Genomic DNA, 22,224 nt, shown 5'->3' with positions numbered 1-22,224 from the left:
ACCTCTTATTTCTTTTTAAGTCCCCTCCCTCAGAGCTGGCCCCCATGGCTGTGGGCAACAGTGGCTGTGGTGCTCTGCAGTGACTCCTTCCTGCAGGGGCAGCCAGAGGGGACCTCGCTGGCACGGTGCGCTGCGGCGTATGTCCCTCTGCCCTGCACCGAGGGTGGCAGCACCCGTTCGGGGCAAACCTGGGGCTCTACGCTGGCTGGAGGCACCTTCTTTTGCCCCTTGGCACAGACAGGCTGTGGGGTGAGCTGGGACCCCCTGCACCCTGCAGAGCCCTCTGGGGGTGAGCTGTCCGTGCCTCCCCTGCCCGGAGTGGAGCCAGGAGGGGGACCTGGGCCAAGTCCCCCCGCAGTTGGGAGGGGGGTCTTTGATGCAGCCTCTTTCAAGTGGTGCTTAGGGCAGCCACGAGTCCCACACAAGGCAAGGAGGGGGGCGATAATTGCCGTCTGTTCCCCTTTCATGCCTTTGCTTGGATGCGGAGCCTGTGAGGGCTTTCAAAGGAAAGAGAGGGTCATTGTCCCCGCTCAATGCTGCTCTGTGCAGAGCCAGGGCCGCTCTCCCCCTGCCCAGCGGCTGCCGCTGCCCCGTCCCAGGGGAAGATCCCGGCCATGGCCCAGCAGAGCTGGCCTCGGGCCCGCTTCCGGCAGGACTGCTGCCAGGGTGCTAGGGGAGCTCCGGAAGAGTGATGGGCCTGCTGGGACCAGGGTCCCCCTGGGAGCTGCAGGGCTGACCTCGAGCTGCTGGCCCTAGCCTGGCCATGCTGTTTCTGGGTCCCTGATGGGTCTGGCCCATGCCTGACCCTCACCTGTGTGTCTGGGCTGTGTCCACTTTGTCACCCTTAACTGTGGGGGCTGGCACCACTGCAGTGGCGGTCCGGGGGCCATGAGGCCTGGGTTTGTGGCCAGGTCTGCAAGCGATGTGCTGGGTGATGTGGGTGAACATCTTCCCTTCAGGCTCTGGTCCTACTAGAGCTGGGTTTGCAGATCTGTGAATGCTCCTCCAGGGCTCTGATCACATCTGGAAACTGCTGTGTGAAGCTGTGGTCCGCACTGGGAACAGCTGGAGCAGGTGTCTGCTGTCCCCGGCCAGGACAGCTCCTGCTGACCCACCTCAACTCAGCCCCTCCACGCTTGAGGTTGTCAAACCCAGGTGTAACACTGCATAGTCAGCACTCATGTCACCAGGCTTTTATCACAGGTACCAGGATGAGACCACACAAGGGGTCCCCGCTGCCAGAGCCTGGTGATGCGGGGCTGTTATCAGGAGCAGGGTGTGCTTGGCCCTTGCCTGGGCTCAACCCGGAGACGTGCCTGGCCCCCGAGCTGCCTCAAGGGATGCAGAATCTCATCCTCTGTGTCCTCAGCCATGCGGTTTGGGAAGGATCCAGTCACTCAGGTCTATTTGTAGTTTCTCTCTCTTCTCCTGCCCATGCCCTTCTCACGCCCTTGGAGGCTGGGCGGCATGCCCAGCTACCCCCCTTAGAGAAGGGCTACTCTCCCAGCAGAGCAATTATCCCAAACGCCAGCAGGAACAGCCGCATCTTGGGCCCCCCGCCCGTACGTTTTGTGCTTTTTGCTTTTCGTCCCTGCCACACAGTCAGAAACTGCTCTGCCTGTCACAGGTCCTTGCTGCCCTGGGTGGTTTGCAGTAGCTCCGGCGCCTAGCGTGCTGTCAGCCCACACACCCTGCACCCACTGTCCTGCTCTTGCCAGTGCAAATCCCTGGGAGATGAACTGAGGATGTGGTGACCTGGAGAAGCCCCCGGGGTCCTGAGGCTGGTCCTCACTAGGACGGGGAGCCGGGCCATGCAGGGCTGTCTTGGCTAAGTGGGTGCCTGGTGCATCTCAGACCTGTGAGCTGGCACCTGGTACCTCTTGCTCATCCCCTTGGTCCCTCATTGTGGGTGTTCTCCTGCCCCAGACCATCCCTGTGCCTTGTTGCCGCAGCCCTGTGTGTATCCCAGGCTCCAGCTCGCCATCGCTTTTCTGCTCTTGGCAGAGATAAAACTGCCTCCTGCCTTAGCAGCATTACCTGACACGTGCTCAGTGCTCCCTGTTGCTCCTTCCTGGCTGTGGCCATGGGATAGTCTTGTTTTCCACTGGCACTTGAGGCACGGTGGAGCAAAGATCCACTCCCAGGTGGCAAGGGACTGGGTCTGCCCTCCCCTCTGCGGGGATATGGCAGGGGCAGGGGTGGGTGAGCCTCTGCTGCACCATCCTGGCTTGTTCCCAGGAGGACACTGGGGCCATGGCTGAGCCAGGTGCCCCCAACATCACCATCATGGGCGGAATCGAGCACAACATCCTGGCTGTGCTCCGGCATCTTGCCAGGTCCCTGCCAGGTCCGATGTCTCCCTGCGGCCGTGACCCCAGCCTGGCGCGGGTGCTCACAGCTGCCTGTGCAGCCAACCAAGCCTCTTCCAAGGTACAGCTGATTGAAGCCAGATGCTCCCTCATGGGGAGACCCAGTGTGACGGGGACGGGTGGGGCTCCCAAAATTCCTGCTTTGCTCCACAGCTGCATGCCACGGGGAGCGTGACTTTACTCCCCGCATTACGTAAAGAGGCAGCTGCCCATGGTGGATACTGACCCTGTTTCCTCCCTCTCCTCTCGGAGAAGCAGCCGTTGGGGACCAGAGCAGGGGCTGGGTTCCTGGCCAGCAGCCTGGGGGGGCCGCACTCGCCATGTGGGTGCCCTTAGACCCAAAGTGTCCCCTCATCAGACCCCGGTGCAGCAGTGGGTGCAGACATGGTGGAAGTGGCCCCCTCCTCCTGCCCTGTCATCGGGGCACTTCTGGTCACCTTTGCTAAGAGGTAGGATCATGCCAAGCAGGGCCGTGCCCCAGGCAGGAACAGGCAGCTGAAGGGGCAGAGATGGCTGTACAGGCAGAGAGCCTGCACTGGAGGCGGAGCCATGCTGCAGCCATGTCCCAGGGAGCGATCAAAACCCACCCACGCAATGAGACTGTTTAACTGCTCTGCCTCAGTTTCCCCAGCTGTAGACGAGGGCTGGGCACATGGACCAGCACGTCCCCACGGCAGGGAGCCTGGGCTGCTCTGTGCCTGTGCAATTTCAGCAACCAACCATTTTTCCTTCATTCATTCCCACATCCTGCTGCAGCCTGGCCCCATGGAGGCAGGGCAGGGAGGACACGCAGCTCCCACTTGCCCTGCGGCTGCAGCCGGGTCCAGGGGCCAGCACTGGGAGCAGTGAGTGCTGCTGCCCTGAAGCCTCTCCTGGGCACGTGTGCCCCGTTTCCCCCCAGGGCATCCCTGCAATGGTCTGAGGGACCCCACAAATCTGCCGTCCCGTACCGTGGGCAGCCAGGGACACCCCATCCTCAGACAGGTCCAGGCACGAATGTTTGGTTTCTTTTGGCTGCTGAAAATGTTCTCCTGCCCATGGAGGAGGTCTGGGGGCTGTCTGCAAGCCCAAGAAGACACCAGGTAGGGACGTGCTGGCTGTAGGGATGTCCACCAGCCCTTTTCCTTGGGGATAAAAAAAAGAAACAGTTATCAAATCTTCCCATCAAGAACCTGATGGCAGGCAGGGCTGCCTGCGCCGGGGCATCCTGCAGCTGCCCCTGAGCAAGTGTCACGGCCACAGCCATGTTTGTGTGTCCCACAGGTGGGGACCCACAGGGCAGAGCTCAGACACAGCAGTGATAGCCCAATGCAAGCAGGACGTCCTAGGCCAAGCTCCCCAGACCCGTGTCCCCAGGTGCAGCCTCCACCCAGCTCCTTGCTGGTGAGGACAGAGCCACCGCAGAGGGACTGGTGCTAGTCAGGCCCTGCCAAACCCCGCACAGGCACCATATGTCACCCTGCCTGTGATGAGGGTGTCACAAGTGACAGGAGTTTGCTCCGTCTCTGCCCTGGGCTCCTCCCCACCATGCCGCTGTGGTCCTGGCAGACACCAGAACCTGGCAGCAGTGTCATGGGTGGGCAACCCCGGCAGGTCAGCAATGGAGGGGAACAAGGGAAACAAACCCAGCCACACTATACTAAGAGTGTGCACCAGATGCGTGGGCTGACTTTCCCCCTTGTGCTGTTGCACACACATGCATGGCAAAATATTTATCTCTGTTTACCGCTCAGGGTCCCCAGGGTGATGCAATAGGCTCTGAGCAACCAGATCTAGTTGAAGATGTCCCTGCTCATTGCAGGGGGCTTGGACTAGATGACCTTGGACTAGATGACCTTCCAATGCAAACTATTCTATGATTCTATGTAGAGCTGGGGGGGGTGAAGGGAAGCTCCAGATAAGTTGTACCATGAGCAGCACCGGGCTTGGCGGGGAAGAGCTGAGCATGGCAGGTGCCATGAGTGCAGGCAGGCTCTGCCTGTGGTAACGACGGTGCTGTCCGCAGGGTCTTGTGCAGGGTTGCTTCATTTCTACAAAGGCACTGAGCCTTTGTAGTATTGCTTCAAATGCATCGCTTCATTTCTACAAAGGCGCTGAGCAGCTCTCAAACCACAATGGCTTTTCCCTCCCCGCTGCAGATGAACGACTCCCACGCGGTGCTGGTCAAACTGGGAAAGAAACAGGCTTTTTTGTCCTATTGACTAAACAAAGAAACCCGAAAGACATCGCCTCAGCCCCCAAGATTTTTTTTAGCCCAAAATTAAAATATTTTGCACTGGTTTGAGTTCAGTTTGGGCTTTTTAAACACACTTTCCTTTTTTCTTCTGCTGTATTTAGGGCCAGTTGAAGTGGAAAAGCCATTTCTAAGTAGCACATGGAGAAATGGCCCCATCCTGGTACTCCTGGCATGAGCTCTGCCATGCAGAAAGCATCCACTTCTTTGGGATGCTTCCAAAATCTTTATTAGATCTTAAAATCTTCCAAAACCTCCATTAGTCCTCAGGCTGAAACACTTTGTGGGGGGAGACCTGGACCCATGGGCAGATGGGACATCCCTCCATGCCAGGCCAGGAGCCGCACCAGGATCTGGGTTCAGAGTCCCATCCTCCGCGAGGGGTGTGCCCCAGCCAGCTTGGAGACAGCTCAGCTGGATGGGCCAGGAAGATAATAACCAAATAATCTAATGATTTCATCATTAAATATTTAATATTGATGGCTTAGGAAGAGAATAATTTGGGCTTGTGAGAGACATTCCGGTGCTGATGCTCCTGCTCAGATGCAAACGCCTTCTTACCGGTAGCCGCATGGCTGGGCAGTGCCAGTGGTCGCTGCACTATGCCCGGCTGCCAGGCTTGTCCCGTGGGGACAGATGAGTCCAGCACCCTGGTAGTATCCCTGGCATCCCTGCGGCCAGGGTGGCCAGAGGCACTTGGGTGATCCTGGTGGGGTTCTTGGTGGGGTCTGCAGGGGCAGTTTCATCTCTGCAGCTTTCCGTGCTCTGCACCGCCCAGGACAACTGGACGTGTCAGCTCTCATTTTGCTTCTCTCTCCAAAATCCTAAGGGGGTTTTTCCGTCCCAGCCATTTTTCACACTTTCCTCTCATGAGTAGGCTGTTGCACCACTGCCAGCTCCCAGAAAATCATAAATCTCTCTGGCCCTCCTAAAATCATGAAATTAGGGGAAAAAAGAAAAAAACACAAAGCAGCTTTTGTAAACAATACTTTTAGGAGAAGGCATTTATTCCTCTCCAGGGTCCTCAGCCTTCATCACTCCCATCGCTCAGCTTTCCCCTGCAATGCTGACCTTTAGTGGGAGCCCAGTCTCACAAAATGAAAGGAGCTGTGAAAACCGAAATATTGCAAAACTTTATTTGGTTAAGAAGAAAGGCAAAGCCGTTGGGGCCGTTAGGGCTGCGAGGTTGGGAGCAGCTCACCCGGCAAGATCCAACACCGACAGAAATGCCCCAGTTGCTTCATGTCCTACAGGATGGCTGTGCTGGCAGGGTCTGCGGGGGGGGGGGGGGTACGGCTCCCACAGTGGCTGCACCGTGTCCTGGGGAGAGTGGGAGCTCAAAGCCCACCCACCCGTGCTGCCCCGGGGCCCATCTCTGCTCCCTGTGGGTTTTCCGGGGATTTCCACCATTTTCCCAGGGCCGTGAGCTGCTTTTCCTCCTCCTGCCTCCCAGTGGGATCGACAGCTCTCCCTGCTCACAGAGCATTTGTGTGGCAGACTTGGGATGTGGGTCTGCAGGACAGGATCTGTTCTCCCACGTCCCCTGCCCAGGTCTCCAATCCCCCGGGCCCCTCCTGCCCCTCACAAACCGGGCTGGCACCTGACTCCCGCTGCTGCGACCACAGGGGCCGTGCTGGCCGGAGGCACCCATTTGCAGGGTGATGTCTGCAGGGCCAGGGCAGCTTTTGCCACCCCTCCAGCTGCCAGCCCAGCTGCAGGGTTGGGAGGTGGCTGTCCCTGTCCCCAACGTGTGCCAGTGTCAGGCTGTGACAGCCACCCCAGCCTGGCCACGTGCACGGCACTGCAGACCACTGTTGTGGGTTGAGAGCCACTGGGATGCTCCAGCACAGCCCGTGAATGCAGTAGCAAACACCCCCAAATGACAAGTAGATGGGGGACTGCCGGGGGGAGACACCGGCACAGATACCAGTGTGCCAGCGTTCATGGCACGGCTCCGGGTGGATGCTCAGGGATTCAGGCACCACTGGAGAAACCCCCTGCCATGGGTGCACACAGGGGCACAGGCACGGGCGCAGCAGCACACCTGAGAGTGTACACGCTCACACTGCGCCAGCCTGTCCTGGGGCGATGCACACCGTGTTCGTGCTTACACCGTGTCCGTGCTCACATCGTGTCTGTGCTCACACCGTGACCATGCTCACATCCTGTGCTCCCGGTCCCACACAACAAGCCCCCCGTTTTCCCCACTCAGTTCCTGTCTCCCCAGCAAGGTGAAGAAGGAGCCCCTCCATGGGCAACAAACTCTGTTGGGGCTCAACATCCTCCACTCCAGCCCACCCGTGCACCCCATATCCACCCACACATCCCTGCCCACGTGTGACACCGCCCGGCCGTGTGAGCATTGTCCATGCTGCAGGGTGAACTCGCATTGCGAGGCTGGGGGAGGCACCTCATCCTGCAGGAGCCTGGGAAAAACAGGCTGGGTATAAAATTAGCCAGAGCTTTTATTGCCAGGATTTTATTTTTAAATGCAATGGAAAATACATTGCTGGAGGGAAAATCCAAGAGGTCTGGGCCAGCCTGAGGGATAATGGCATCCCATGGTGAATGTCCCGCTCACCCCTGGGCAGGATGCAGGGCAAGAGCTGGCTGTGGGGTGCAGTCAGTGTGGCAGCAAGGACCGTGAGGGGCTGATCCTGCCCCCCGGGACACACCCAGGGCAGTGCGTGAGGTGCGGTGGGGGTGGAAGGGGCAGCAGGGGTGGATGAGCCCTGCCTGCAGGCATCATGGTGGCCATAGGGTCCCTGAGAAACTCTGGTGGGAAGGGACCTCCCTATCTGAGCAGGATGGGATCCTCTGGTCAGAGAAGGTACAACTGGGGGTCTGGAAACTCAGGACTGTCCTGGAGAGGCCAGAGAGGGATGGAGCCACCAGCTCTTCCGGCACATGAATGAGGTGGAGGTGGGAGCCAGATTCAACCCAACCTGAAGCAGGCAGTTCTCTATGCTGGGGCGGCAGGAGCTCCTTGTTGAGGGATGGTGCTGATGCCGGAGGTTTGAGTGGGCCCAGAGAGAGATTTTTTGACAAGTCCAAAGAGGAGAGATCTATTGAAGGGTGTAAATACAGAGAAATCAGGAAATCACATCTGGCTCAGGAAATCCCCTGAGCTGAAAATAGCTGGAGATGGGGAGAGGGCTCAAGGGAAGTGTCATGTGTGCTTGCTGTCATCTTCCTCATCCCTGGACACCGCTGGGTGGCAGGAGGGGACGGTGGGGACATCACAGCTGTCTTACTGCTGCCTGCTCCCAGGCTTATTGGTTCAGAGAAGTGTGTGCTGGCCATGGTCTAAGCAAGCGTCTGGTTCCCCAGTGAGCTCCTCACCACGAGCTGCCGAGTGACTCCCAGGGGACCCCAGTTATTCCAGACACTGGAAACGTGGCTCCCTGCAGAGACACCTGCTGCTGAAGCCATGGGACCCAGTGCCCATCCTCCCTGCTCCAAGCTGCCCTCCTGCCCCACAGGTGCAACAGTGATGGGGTGACGAGAGGAGCCTGAGCTGCATCTGCAGCCTGGGACAGGGCTCAGGGTCTCCGTCTTGGACCCATGTACCTCTGGCTGGCCGGCCGGGACGCAGCAGCCACTTGGCAGCTGTTCTTGGCCCTGGTTTGTGGAAGTCCTGCTGCGGTCAGGCACCCATGTAACTGCAGGAGAACTGAAAGTGCCAATCAATCCCAGGGCTCGCTTCCAAAGAGAGGCACATGTGGGTTGTCAGAAAGGGAAGCTGAATCATTTAGCAAGGCACATGCAAGCCTTCCTATACGACAAGGTGGAGGCAGGACGTGGTGGCAGCCAGGCAGGCTCCTGGCAGCAGTTTGGCTCTCAAACCAGCCCTCAGAGGCTTAGCAGGCTCCTGCCGTGGGAAGACGGAGGTGTGGGGTCCTCCGTGGACTGCAGGTGGATATCTGCTCCACCGTGGACCTCCATGGGCTGCAGGGGACAGCCTGCCTCACCATGGTCTTCCCCACGGGCTGCAGGGGAATCTGCTCTGGCACCTGGAGCACCTCCTCCCCCTCCTTCTTCACTGACCTTGGTGTCTGCAGGGTTGTTTCTCTCACATCTTCTCACTCCTCTCTCCCAGCTGCTCCACAGTGGTTTTTTACCCTTTCTTAAATACATTATCACAGAGGAACTGCCATCCTTGCTGATGGGCTCAGCTTTGGGCAGTGGTGGGTCCATCTTGGAGCTGGCTGGAGCTGGCTGGGTCCAACATGGGGGTAGCTCCTGGTGTCTTCTCACAGAAGCCACCCCTGCAGCCACCCATTACCAAAACCTTGCCACATAAACCCAATGCAGTCCCAAGGACACGACATCCTCCTGGCAGGAGGGGGACCAGGCTGGAGTAGAGGAGTCACTCATCCACACCAGCCTCTGCCCAGCTCCTGGTTGACGCACACTGGACAGGATCATTTCTGCCTTGACAGCAGCTTCCCACACTCCTGGGCTGGTTTTGGCTCTCCTGAGGACTCACCAGCCTGGGCAGCTCCTCCGACACCTGGCACAGGATGTGTTTCAGGAGCTGGACCTTGCCGGCCGCTCCTCGGAGAGCAGACAAGCGCTGCTGGCTGCCGAGCGTGCCTCTGGCAAGCTCTCCGCACCCCTGGTCTCTGCCAAATTTCACACTCATGCAAAATACTATTTTTCTGCGCTGAGGGTTTAACTTCTGCCCCGCCCAGGGACTTTGGGATGAAAAAATCACTCCAGCAAAGAAAGATTTTCCCTGCAGCAGGGCAGTGTCTCCCTGCGGCTCCCGTCAGCAGCACGTGAAGTGATGATTGCTCTTCCACCCAACAAAAAAGCAAAATCCAGCTGAAGTTGGAAAAATTGCACTCAGTAGTTTCAACCAAGTCATTTGCTGAAACCTGAGACCAGGAGTGAACCTGAAGGTGGGACGAGCATCCTTCCCATGCCCTTCCCGGGCAGGGCCTCATCCCCACAGGCACAGAGGAGCACCTGGAGGTCACGCTGCCAGCTTCCCACAAATGAACCTGTGCGGGTTTTTATTTTCCTTTTGTCCCAGTTACAAAGCACAAACATATCTTAAAAGGGCAGGGTGGTGGCTTTGAGTGAAGCATTAGCAGCCCTGAAGGCCTCAGAGATCACCCCAGAACACAAGTATTCTCCATCTCCTTTCTCCTGACTCCATCACCTCTGCAACCTGCTTCAGCCTCAGGGATGTATGTTTAACTGATGACACCCCAGGCATGGGTCCTGCTTGCTCTTCTGTCCTGCAGCACCTAACATCCTTTGTGGGACCATGTTTCTTCAAAATATTTTGCACACGTTAGCGACGGGAGGCTGGACCCCGCACTGAGGCTGAGACCCTGCTGGGATTCTCCCAGAGCCGAGCGAGATGCTGCGCTGTGGAGGCCAGGCAGGGGATGTGGAGCAGTCCCTGACCTGCTTCATGCTGAAGCAACTCTCTTTTCATTTCTCAGAGGTTTGCACCACGCCAGCTGACCTTCCTGAAGTGGTCTGAAGGCCACAGAGATGTCTCTGTTTTGGGGCAGGAACAGGTAACCTGCAGCACTGGGGTGCATTTGCGGGTGCCCATCTGCAGCTGGAGAGGATCCCTGTGCATCCTCAGGAGCATCCAGCTGCTCGTAAATCGTACTGTTCTGTAGCGTATGGAGGAAGAGGAAATGAATGAGGCTCTCAAGGGCTTTTTGAGAGCTTCACAGCACATGATTTTCTCAGATTGCAGCTGGTGGCATCCCACGATGAGCTCAGAAGCTCCAGTTCTCCCTGAAAGACAACTAAAAGTCCAGTTTTGCAGTTACGTTCAAAAACTGAACAGCGTAACTGTGAAAACTTCTACAGCTCACAAACTTTCTTTTTTTAAATTTCAGGATTTTAGGTCATCTGACTCCCATTTTTGAGTTTTGAGTCATTTGAGAAAAAACCCTAAAGACAGCCAGGAGAGCCGGGGGTGCACTGGGAATTCAGCAGGATGGATTCATACAAAAGGCCCCAGGGTGGGCAATGGTGGTGAAGCAGGAGGGTTGAATATGGAAAAAAGTGGATTTAATAAATTGATTAAAGCTGATTAATTCCCTGGCCTGGGTATGGATCAGTTCAATAGCCTGATCTCAGTAACCGGTGATTTCACAACGGCTCTACAAAGCTTGCCGCTGCTCATCCCTGCTCCCTGGGCAGCCCTGGGGAGCGCTGGGTTTGCCAGAAGGAGACGAGGCCGGATGCTGGAGAGCTGCTGGGAGGCGGATGCAGAGGGAGTGTCTCCAGGAAAGCAAACTCCCAGCAATGTTTGCCCAAAGTGGGAGCCGTCAGCAGCTGGGAGAGATCTTCTACCCAGTGCCCAGATGTCAACAGGTGTGGGTCAGGATCCTGCAGGGCCAGAGCTGCTGCCTGGAGGCAGCCCAAGGGCAGCCGCCAAGGGCTGGGAAGCGATATGGGAGAGGGAGGGCTCACTTGGGTTGCAGCACCCACTCTCCTGCCCTTGTGCTGCAGCAGGTCCCTTTGCTGCCATCGCTGCAAACAGGTCCTTGCAGCCAGCTAGGGGCGTCCCAGGCTGCTCCAGGCACCTCGCGCTGCCCCCCCCCCGCCATGGCGGTCGGAAATGAAGTCTGTCCTGCGTATGCCATCGTCTGTCCTGTGTGTGCCATCATTTGTCCTGCAAGTGCCGTCATCTGTCCTGCCTGTGCCATCACGCTGGCATTGCTCTGCTGGACACAAGGGGTCCTGCTGCCAGGAGCGGTGACAGCTTGAGGCAGGAATAACGGCATGACCTCCCTAGTGCCCCCCTTCAGAGGGGGTCCATCAAAGGGGCTCCATTCAAAGGGGGTCCTCCCTTTGCCACCGAGGACTCAGAGCCCTGGGACCATGTGAGAAATTACTTGCCAATGTCACTTGCAGCTGAGCTCTGGTGCCACTGGGCAGTGCAGCGAGTTTTCGACTAAGTAAGTCAGCAGTGACAGTGGGAAGTCCTTGTCCTGGAACAAAGGATGCTCTCCCAGTCTCCAGCATGGGTAGCTTCAAGTCACCTTCTGCCCTCTAGCAGTCAGCTGGCTGGGGCTGCATGCTGGAAGCCCAGCAGGCAGGGAAGGATCTGGCTGCCTACGCACCAGTTTGGTGGAGAGACGATAGGAAAATGCCATTCGGGCTAAGGCTGGGAAGAGAAAGCATGTCACGCTCAGCTGGGACTGGAGCAAGCCCTGGTGCTCCGGCAGAGGAAAAGGCTCTCCAGAGATTTCTTTTTGCATTTTGGGATGTGGAAAGAACTGGAAACATGCCCACTGGCTGAAGGGTGATCCTCAGGTCTGTGTGTCTTTACACAGAGACAGTAACCATCTATCAAAAGGAAACTCCATTATTAGGGTGAGAAACAACAGTTTTGATACACTTAAATTTCGAGATTGCTAAGCTGGGTGGCCGGGCTGACGAGGGGCTGCCCCGGGCTAGGGGCACAGGTGCAGGGCTCTGAGCCACTGTACTAGGGCTGCTCTCACGGCTTCTGCTGGAAAACAGTGGGAAAAGGGACTGGTTAAAGTCCTGCCAAAGAAAAGGAGAGACCCCTTCTTTCCCTCAGGTTGAGTGAGGACCTCCCTCACTCCAAGACCTCCCTCAGTGCGAGGTCTTGGATCAAGCGAGCATAGTTTGATGCCAAAGGTTTGAAGGAGCAGTTGCCCTGGGACAGGACAGCTTCTCCAGCTGCAGCACTGTGCAACAGTATTGAGGGACATGATTATGCCTTTGCAAGCAGGAACCCTCAACAGAATGCTGGTCCTCCTCAAAACTGACTGCAAGCGTCAGAGGGAAGCAAAATGATCTTGCTCAGTGCAAAATGGGATTGGGCTGAACTGACACCTTCCTGCATCCCTTCCGAGAGCTCAGGAAAGGGGTGCTGGAGCAGCGTTACCTCGCTGGTCTGGGGCACGCTACCGGATGGCTGCAGGATGGCAATGGGAAGGTGGCTTATGCCCTAACAGAGACACTCCTACCTCCTGAACTGGCTGCTGTGGCACAGCGGGAGGGCAGTGGATGCACAGAGCCCTCCTGGTGCTCAAGTGCTCCTAAAATGTTAGTTTTGTCCCTAACACCTCTAGGGACTCGAGGGAACCTCAGAGCAGAGAGTTTCTCCATGTAACAGCAATGGGAAAAGTGCAAATTCACTGCACAAGAGAGCTAATGGAGAGATGCTAACACAAACCACGTCCCTTCAGGTTACTTGAAGTCTCCTTGCAGATCAATGCAATATTGGAGAATGAAGAATGGAGAAACAGGTCCTGTTTGGACCTTCAAGGGGCAACCCTCATGCAGCCGGGTTACATGTAGATAATTGGGGAATGAGAGACTGCCTCAGATCAGAAAGTGGTGTGGGTTTTGGGGAAAAGTGGATTGCAGTGCTTGCACCCACCCCAGGCAGAGGAGGCACGACCATGGGCACCCCCATGCCCCCCCTCCATGCCCTGCTGCCTCACAGGGGGGCATTTGCAGCAGCCCCATGGTCCTGCTCACCTCTGCACCTCGGGAAGCTGAGCAGCAGCCCTGGCAGGGAGTCCTGCACAGCTGCTTCCAACAGCCCCCTGCTTTTTCAGAGCCCCTCTGATGCTCTGGTGGGGGCTCAGTGGGAACAGCCTGGGTGCTTCAGCATCCCACACGGGAGCCCATCCTTGCTGTGGCTCTGCATGAGGACACGGTGATGGCCGTGGGCCGCCCAGCGCATGGGGCTGCTGCAGTGAGCCTCCTGCCCCGAGAGCCTCTGCATCACCCGCCTGCTCACCAGTGCTGGCTGTGGAGCTGGTGCTCATGGTGGTGAGCCAAGGTCATTCAAAATGTGGTTTCTCGCTTGTGATTGGAGGCCCTGGGTAGTATTGGCCAGTTTTAAGAAAAGTGACAGTTGCCTGCTTTATTCCAAGCAGAACATAATTTCCCCCTCTGTCCTGCCAGCTCTGTCCCCACCCCACCACCGTCCCCTCCCTCGCACTGAGGATGGGGATCAGCCCCGTGGCCAAGGCTGCCCATGTGGGTCTACACATGGTGCACCCTTCCTTCATGTCGTGTGCTTCCCTCCTGCCCATACACCCCGTCCCACGGGTTTAGGGAAAGGTGAGCCTGTGGCAGCTGCACAGAGCAAGCGGGATGTGACCATGGCCCCGGGGCTCCACATGCAGGCACATCTCTGCCCTGGGGCCACAGAGTGCGGGAAGGATGCTCTGCTAGCGGGTCCCATGTCCTGCACTGGGATCTGCAGCCTCGTACCACGAGCTTGGGGAAACAGCTTGCCAGGCGCCATGCCACAGCTGCATGAGGCAGAGCTGACGGCACAGGATGCCGGCCAGCCCACGGTAGCTCCTCGCTGCAATGCCTGCCCTGTGGCCGGACACTGTCCTGCCATCTGCCCCATCATGAGAGGGCTCCTGGCAAGGCAGCCGGGAGAAACCTGTGGGTCTTTTCCGGAGAAGACGCCTATTTCCTGGCTGCTTCGGTGCCAGGGCAACAGGGATCCCTGCCCATGGGAGCCCCTCGGGGCTGGCATCACAGAGTTGCTGCCCTGGGAAACAGGAAAGAGAAAAGGTTTCAGAAAGTAAGGCAAGAATGGAGACTTGTGCTTGGGTTTGATCTTCCTTCCAGGCAAGCGTCCTTGCCAGGAGGGGGATTACAGCCTTGGATACACTGGGGTCCTTCCAGTCCTTCAGTGCCTGCAGGAGGAAAAGCTCTGGGCTTGAAGCCGAAGATCGAATGCATCGAGGAGCTCCCACCCTCAGGGTGTAGAGGCAAAGCCACTGGCTCAGCGGGAGCTGCCCTCAGTCATACTTTGGTTTGTTGCACCCTCTTATTTTTCTTCTCTACCAATGGAAGCACTGGTTGGATTTGTAGCCTCGTTGCCCACAGACTCAAAAAACCCCAAAAATGCCTTTTATGAGTGTGCTGTGGGCTTGCTCGGTACTGGGACTGGTGTGGGCACCCCCAGCTATTCCCAACAGGCACTCGCTCCCTGGCCAGCCCTGGCCCGGCTCTCGCCATGTCGGTGACACCGTGCAGGTGGAGATGCGGGTGGGCGCACCCCAGGCGACAGCACCATTCTGGCTCCGGCTGGACACACCTCTGCTGGGCTGAGGGATGCATGCCCCACAACAGGACAGGCTCCTGGGAGGTTTTCCAGTACTCCGCACAATTTTGGGACTCCTCCATGAAAGGCGGAGAGGGAGCCAGCACCAGCAGTTTGGGAAGCCCAGATGCCCAAGTCCTTTGCTTGGTGCAGGACTCAGCCTGCTTGGAGGTCCCCAGGGAAGGGACGGCTCTGGGCTTGCAGGGTGGCTGGCCTGTGCTGGCCTGCGATCTCTGAAAAATACACCTGATTTCTCAGTTGAGTCCCCACATCAGTCCAGGTCCTGACTCCAGTGAGAGCTGCAGAGCTTGGCCAGGCTGCACATGACCCTGGGGACTGGGAGCAGGCTACAGCTCCTCCACCTGGCTGTGGGTCCAGTGCTGCTCCCAGGCAGGACTGAGACTGGGATTGGGATTGGGATTGGGGTTAGGGTTAGGATTGAGAGCAGGGCTGGGGGATTCCCCCTCCCATGGACGACAGCACGTGGCCCTTTGAGCAGTCTCAGCCCAGCCTGTGACCAAGGAGCGAGTCCCTGCCCTCGTCCCTCATTCATGCATTGTTCGAGAGCTGCCCGTGAGGCAGATGGGGGCTGTGCTTCTGCTGGGGACACCTTCGTAGCCTCACACCATCCCAAATGTACTGCTGGCTGCCACAGGGACTGTGCTGTTCTCCAGACAGCCCCTCTTTTCTGCCTGCTGTTCCTTGCCCTGCATGTCTCTGCGGAGTAACCGCAGCACCTGCTGCTGTCCTGTGCTCCCTCAGGAGCAGGTCGGGACCGCCCTGGGACTCCCATCAAGGCTGAGATCAGTATTTTGCTCTAGCAGCTCTTGAGTGCATCATGGGACTACTTGTCCATTGCTCATGGCTGGCCCACACTGGTGGCTCATCCTAATCCCAAGATTATTGAATGCTCCTGGATGCATCTCCCCTGGACTTGTTGGCTGAGGAGCTTGCAGACGGGAGCAGAAAACCCTGTCTCTAATCCCTCCCTTTGGACCTCAGCCCATTGCAGTGTCTCCAGGCTCATTCTGTTCTTCCTGTTATTTCCCAACCACATATGGAGCTGCTGTGCCGCCCACCAGTGCTCCCAGATGTGCTTGTCCATGTTTAATGAAGACATTGAGAAGCCCTGAGCCTCACCACCAGCAAACCCCACCATCCCCAGGCACCACCTCTCAGGGCCAGCCAGCAAGTCCCTTCTCTTGACTGAGTTTCTCCACAAATCACTCGTTCAACCCAGGCAGCCCTCACCCAGGTGGCCCCACATGTGATGCTTTTGTTGGAAGGGGTGGATTAGAAAAACCTCTCTCCTTTGTCTGGCAAAGCAGCTATCCCGTGCTGCTGGGTGAGTAACACACTCTGCACCTTCTCATCTTTGTTCCTCACCTGCCACTTTGTCCCCAGTGAATATTTCACCTGCAAGTCCCCCAAGGTGGGGACAGGCTTTGTTGCCCAGCTGGGACAGGGCTGCCACCAGGATCTGTCTTTCCTGGGAGCCTGTGCCTGCGCCTCTCCTTGGAGCGGGGGGAGGAAAGCCCTGTCTCCCCACACCGCTGAGCTGAAGTCAGTGTCCACATCAGCTGCAGGGGATCTAGAAATACATGCCAAGAGCCTGCAGATGCCTCAGGCGTGCTGGTGGCACATTCTCATTCAGATTTACCTGGGACCAAGGTCTCAGTACTTACCCAAGTATGGGGTGAGTACACCACCAGCATGGTTGGGAGTTGGGGCTCTGGATCTGGACTCCCTTTGCCTGTGACATCCACCCACTCCTCTGGGCACCCCTTACCATGCCACATCTCACAGGTATGCCTGGTCCTTCTCTGCCTTGGCCCCGTAATGGAGGTGACACCACAGACACAGGCTGTAAGCATGCAAAATTGGCATTAAATCATGGGGAACTTATTGCTGGCTCACAGCAAACCTGGGCCCAGCATCTGATTGATTATATAGTTATTTGAGGTTACCATAAGTGTCTGGTCATGCGGAAGGTCTCTGCTATCAAAGCAGGCCCCCTAAAGTTTCATCGTGTGCCTCTGTCCCTGGGGACACTCAAGGCAGGATGGAGAGCCCTGCAGAGAAGGACTTGAGGATATTGGTGGACGCAAAACTGGACATGAGCCAGCAATGTGCGCTCGCAGCCCAGAAAGCCAACCGTATCCTGGGCTGCATCAAAAGAATGATGGCCAGCAGGTCGAGGGAGGTGATTCTGCCCCTCTATGCTGTTCTTGAGACCCCACCTGGAGTACTGCATCCAGCTCTGGGGTCCTCAGCACAGGAAAGACATGGACCTGTTGGAGCGGGTCCAGAGGAGAGCCACAAAAATGATCCAAGGGCTGGAGCACATCTCCTGTGAGAAAAGGCTGAGAGAGTTGGGGTTGTTCAGCCTGGAGAAGAGAAGGCTCCAGGGAGACCTTATTGCAGCCTTTCAATATATAAAGGGAGCTTATAAGAAAGATGGAGAGAGACTTTTTACCAGGGCCTGTAGTGACAGGATGAGGGGCACAGGTTTTAAAATGAAAGAGGGTGGATTTGGATTGGACATAAGGAAGAATTGTCTTATTATGAGGATGGTGAGATACTGGACCAGGTTGCCCAGAGAAGCTGTGGATGCCCCATCCCTGGAAGTGTTCAAGGCCAGGTTGGATGGGTCTTTAAGCAAACTGATCTAGTGGAAGCTGTCCCTGCCCATGGCAGGGAGGTGGACTAGATGATCTCTGAAGGTCCCTTCCAATTCAAACCATTCTGTGATTCTAGGATGGTGCTCAGGGGGGACACACCATCCCGTCCCCCTTTTACCTGGCCTTCCAGCAGGTTTCTCAGCTGCTGCACGTCCCCTGAGCCCAGCAGGCTGGGGAGCATGGTTGGCTGCTTTGGGAGCAGTTAAAATGACAACGTGATCTGCAGAGAGCAGGGCCAGCACCTTCCTCCAGGGACCCCTGCCTAGGGTCAGTGGTGATTCCAGGACACAGCTGAGCTGCTGAGTGGGGTATTCGCCCACCTGAGCGCAGCTGCCTGGAAACACTTGCCCTTGGGCCTCCTGAGCTCCTGCATCAGCACTACTGAGGGCAAAAAGCAGATGTGGCACTGGGGACAGGAGGACAGTGGGACATTGGAGGTGCTGGACAGCCTTGCTGCCCGCTGGGGCACAGGGCCCTGAGACCTGGTGCCGCTCTCCCTCCACCCCTGCCTTGCTGGGCGATGCAAGGACAACGTGTCAGGGTGCAGGGAGGCAGCAGGGCAGCAAGGTGGCAGAGGTGGCAGGGTGACAGGATGGCAGAGGTGACTGTGCAGCAGAGGTGGCAGAGTGGCAGAGGTGACAGGGTAGCAGGACAACCAGGCTGTGCTGGGCTGGCTCCCCACGCAGCTGCCTGTGCATTGAAACTGCTCGTTCAGGCAGATCCTTTGTTTCACAGCCTGGCGTCCCGCAGAGGTGACATCTGTACCAGCCTTGCATTGCTGGCGTCCAAAATCCACATGTCCCTGGTTTCCTCAGACAAACAAAGCTGTGCTCTCCTTCCCATGGCATCAGGAGATCCCTTGCTCCATCCTCTGTCGCAGAGAAAGCCCTCCCTCCCCCTCGCTTTCTTTTTCCCACTGAGTTCATTCGTGCCTGGAGCTCATTTCATGCTCCTTGCCAAGCATTGCCCACCTGGGGTGGCCACTTTAGTGCAGGCACCTGCTCCATCCCCGGGCTGTGGCTGGGTTCTCCCTGCAAGGGGTCAGGGCTGCCTGCACAGTGTGGTCAGAGGCGCTGCCACCCTTCCCTGCCCTGCTCTCCTTGCTGGTGGTGCCTCCTGTAAATCACAGAATCACACAGGTTGGAAAAGACCTTTAAGATCATCAAGTCCAACCATAAACCTAACACTACCAAGCCCACCACTACACCATGTCCCTAAGCACCTCATCCAAACGGCTTTTAAATACCTCCAGGGGTGGTGACTCAACCCCTTCCCTGAGCAGCCTGTTCCAGTGCTTGATAACCCTTTCAGTGAAGTAAAATTTCCTAATATCCAGTCTAAACCTCCCCTGGCACAACTTGAGGCCATTTCCTCTCGTCCTATCACTTGTTACCTGGGAGAAGAGACCGACCCCACCTCTCTCCAGCCTCCTTTCAGGCAGTTGTAGAGAGCGATGAGGTCTCCCCTCAGCCTCCTTTCTCCAGGCTGAACAACCCCAGGTCCCTCAGCCGCTCCCCATCAGCCTTGTGCTCCAGACCCTTCCCCAGCTTCGTTGCCCTTCTCTGGACACGCTCCAGCCCCTCAGTGTCTCTCTTGGAGTGAGGGGCCCAAAACTGAACACAGCATTCGAGGTGCGGCCTCACCAGTGCCCAGTACAGGGGACGATCACTGCCCTACTCCTGCTGGCCACGCTATTTTTGATACAAGCCAGGATGCCATTGGCTTTCTTGGCCACCTGGGCACACTGCTGGCTCATATTCAGCTGGCTGTCAACCAACACCCCCAGGTCCTTCTCTGCTGGGCAGCTTTCCAGCCACTCTTCCCCAAGCCTGTAGCGTTGCATGGGGTTGTTGTGGCCCAAGTGCAGGACCCGGCACTGAGCCTTGTTGAACCTCATACAATTGGCCCCAGCCCATCGATCCAGCCTGTCCAGATCCCTCTGCAGAGCCTTCCTCCCCTCCAGCAGATCAACACTCCCACCCAACTTGGTGTCATCTGCAAACTTACTGAGGGTGCACTTGATCCCTTCGTCCAGATCATTGATAAAGATATTAAACAGGACTGGCCCCAACACAGAGCCCTGGGGAACACCACTTGTGATGGGGCATGATGAGAAATGGCTGCTCATGGGAGCCTCCCCTTGCTGGGGCTGAAGCAGCCAGCGCCTGACCCTGGCCAGGCTGAGCTCAGGACAGCGGCGTTGGTGTGCTCCCCGCCTGAATGCACCATGGCGGAGATATTTCTCTGGCTATACAGGGCTTTGCGTGGCTGTCATTCCCCTTGTGTGGCTGGGAGCATTTCCAGCCCAGCATGTCCCACCTCTTGGTGCCTCCCTGTTTGTGCTGGGGGTTGAGTCTCCTGGGACACCAGTGATCAGCCAGGGCTGGGCACAGGCTCCCTCGGACCTCGGCTCAACCCCCCCTTGCCCCTTGGGGCTGGGCAGAGGGTGGCAAATGCGACCCTGTGAAGAGAAGGGGGAACAGCCCCTCTTGCAGTGAGCATGTTAAAGGAGAAGCCGCTGCCCAAGCATTCACACAGCGTTCAGAGAGTCGCACACACACCGCCCGAGACTTGAACTGCTCGGACCAGAATCCCTTCGCAGCAGCAGCTCTGTTGAGCTGACGCGTGCCCCTTTTCGACTCCTCGCTCATGCACACACTCGCTCTCGGGCGCTTTCTCTCCCCTCTGGCTCGACCCAAGGTTTCCCAAAGCAGAGTCTCCGATACGATGTACACCAGACAAATTTATTGATTGGTACAGCGGTGAAAACAGCTCGAGCTGGGTGCCTCTGGAGAGGGACCCAGAACAAAGAAATCCCTGGGCAATTGTAGCCTTACAACTTAAATTCCCCTCCCCTCAGGCGACAGTTCGGACCAATAGTAGTCTTAGGGTCTGGGGTCTTCCCATTCTTCACTGGGCCCTTTCATTGTCTCTAGGCGGGCCGATTCTTTTCTTATCTCTAAGGTTGTAACTTCTGCTAAGGTTGAAGATTCCTTCTCTTTCTGGTTTGCACCAGTTTCAGGGGCCTTCCTTCATGTAGCCAAGTAAAAGGTCAGTGTACGGTCGGTGAATACCCAGATTCAGCTTGTAGCCTAAGGCTTCAACAAGCCTTGATACTAATGCTATGCATCGGATTCCATTTGGGCTAGAAAGTGACTACTACAACAGGCAGGGATGCAAAACCCCCGCTCCATGCCACACACGGGCAACCTGGGAACAGGGTGGCCAAGTCTGCGCAAGACCAAGGTATGGAAGACACTCACATTTCCACTCAAATCCCAGGAGGGTCCCACCACACCGAGTAACTGCCTGCCAGAAAGGGACTTGCTCCAAAGTCCCCAAAAGCAAAATAAGGATGAGGAGCAAGGGACCCTACACCCACAGGGCTCTCCCAGCCCTGTCTCTGCTCACTAAAATTCAGAAAAGAGATTTTTCTTTTCTTTTCAGTCTCTGAAGACCTCTTCTCACTGCTTGTCCAGTCAAAAAGAGAAACAGGAGGCTTGGCAGCTCTTAAGAAAGGGATTAAGTGCAATGCAGGGAAGGTCTTTCTGCTTCTGTGTTAATCCCTGGTGCGGTTGCACCTGTGAGGGTTACAGATGTGTGCCTCAGAAATACTGGACGGGTGAGGAGGGTGGCAAGAAGAGTCAGGAATAGGCAGGTATTTCCCCGTGGAAACTTGAGAAGAGCCTTAAAGTCAGTAGTGACACAGGAAGGCAGCAGAAACGATGCTCTGCTAATCCTCAGAGACAAGACTATGGTCTCCTGAGGTATTATCAGCAGCAGCAAAGGGGAAACATTTTTTTTACATCAATCAGTATATTAATGTAAATCAGTATATTAATGTCTTGGAGTTGATTGACACAGGTTTTCCAGTGGTTAAATGCTTAACAAATCAAAGTGAGGCGGTAGACACACCTGCCTCACAGGTTGAACACAGCTGTCCTGTGGAGAAGCCCTGCACCACGGTGATGGACACCGGCTGGGCGAGGGTCACTCTCTGTGCCCCTTTTTAGCCATTTCTTCCCCAGACTCTGCTGCCGGTCACTGCTCCGGGGGACAAAACTGGAGCTCGTCCCTGGCCGTCACCTGCAGCAGCAGAGCCTCTGCGACGCAGCGGCACATTGGGACCAAGGGCCCCATAAGGCTGGGCCACTTGAGCACCTCTGCACCCAAATACCACAGCAATGGGAAGGAAGCTCTGCAGAAACCCCAGTGCTGGTGCAATGTGCACTACGTGCAGGGCAGCGGTGAGCGGCAGAAAATGTGGCTTGTTTCAAAAAAAATTAAGTGAGGCAAGCTGTGAAGAGCTGAAGTGTGACCCTCCAGCCTGCAACCCAGCTGGGCTGGAAGCTGCGTCCTCCTTCAGCCTCCTCCCCTTGGTGATATCTCCTTGTTTATTATTTTGTTCACTGTTTTATCCCTCTGTGTAGGCAAGCTCAAAATGTCCTTCTCAGAGCCAGGAGCCCAACCTTCCTTGGCTCACTGCTCCATGTGGAAACACATTACATTATTCACTTGTGACCGTATTAAAAACAATGTCAATATATGTCTGGGCTCCTCAGGGCCGTCACAAACTCCTTGTAATGATTAAAAGCGGTAATATAGTCGTAGCTGTTAATCGTGGTAGGTGAGACACTTTCTCAGAGCTTTTCTGTTGCTCAGGGTGTTCTCACCTCCCACCAAACCCATCTCTGGGCTGAGCCCCGGGGCAGGGGCGATGCCTTGGGGAGGAGGATGGGGCTGAGTCCTGGGTCAAGGACAATGCCTGGTTGGGGGAGAAGATGGGACTGATCCCGGGGACAGAGGATATGCCCGGGGAGGAGGGACAGGGCGGGGCTGATCCCCGAGGTAACG

The sequence above is a fragment of the Ciconia boyciana genome, chromosome 18, assembly GCF_034638445.1.
Source record: "Ciconia boyciana chromosome 18, ASM3463844v1, whole genome shotgun sequence".
NCBI lineage: Eukaryota > Metazoa > Chordata > Aves > Ciconiiformes > Ciconiidae > Ciconia > Ciconia boyciana.
Note: the sequence above shows the minus strand (reverse complement) of the source record.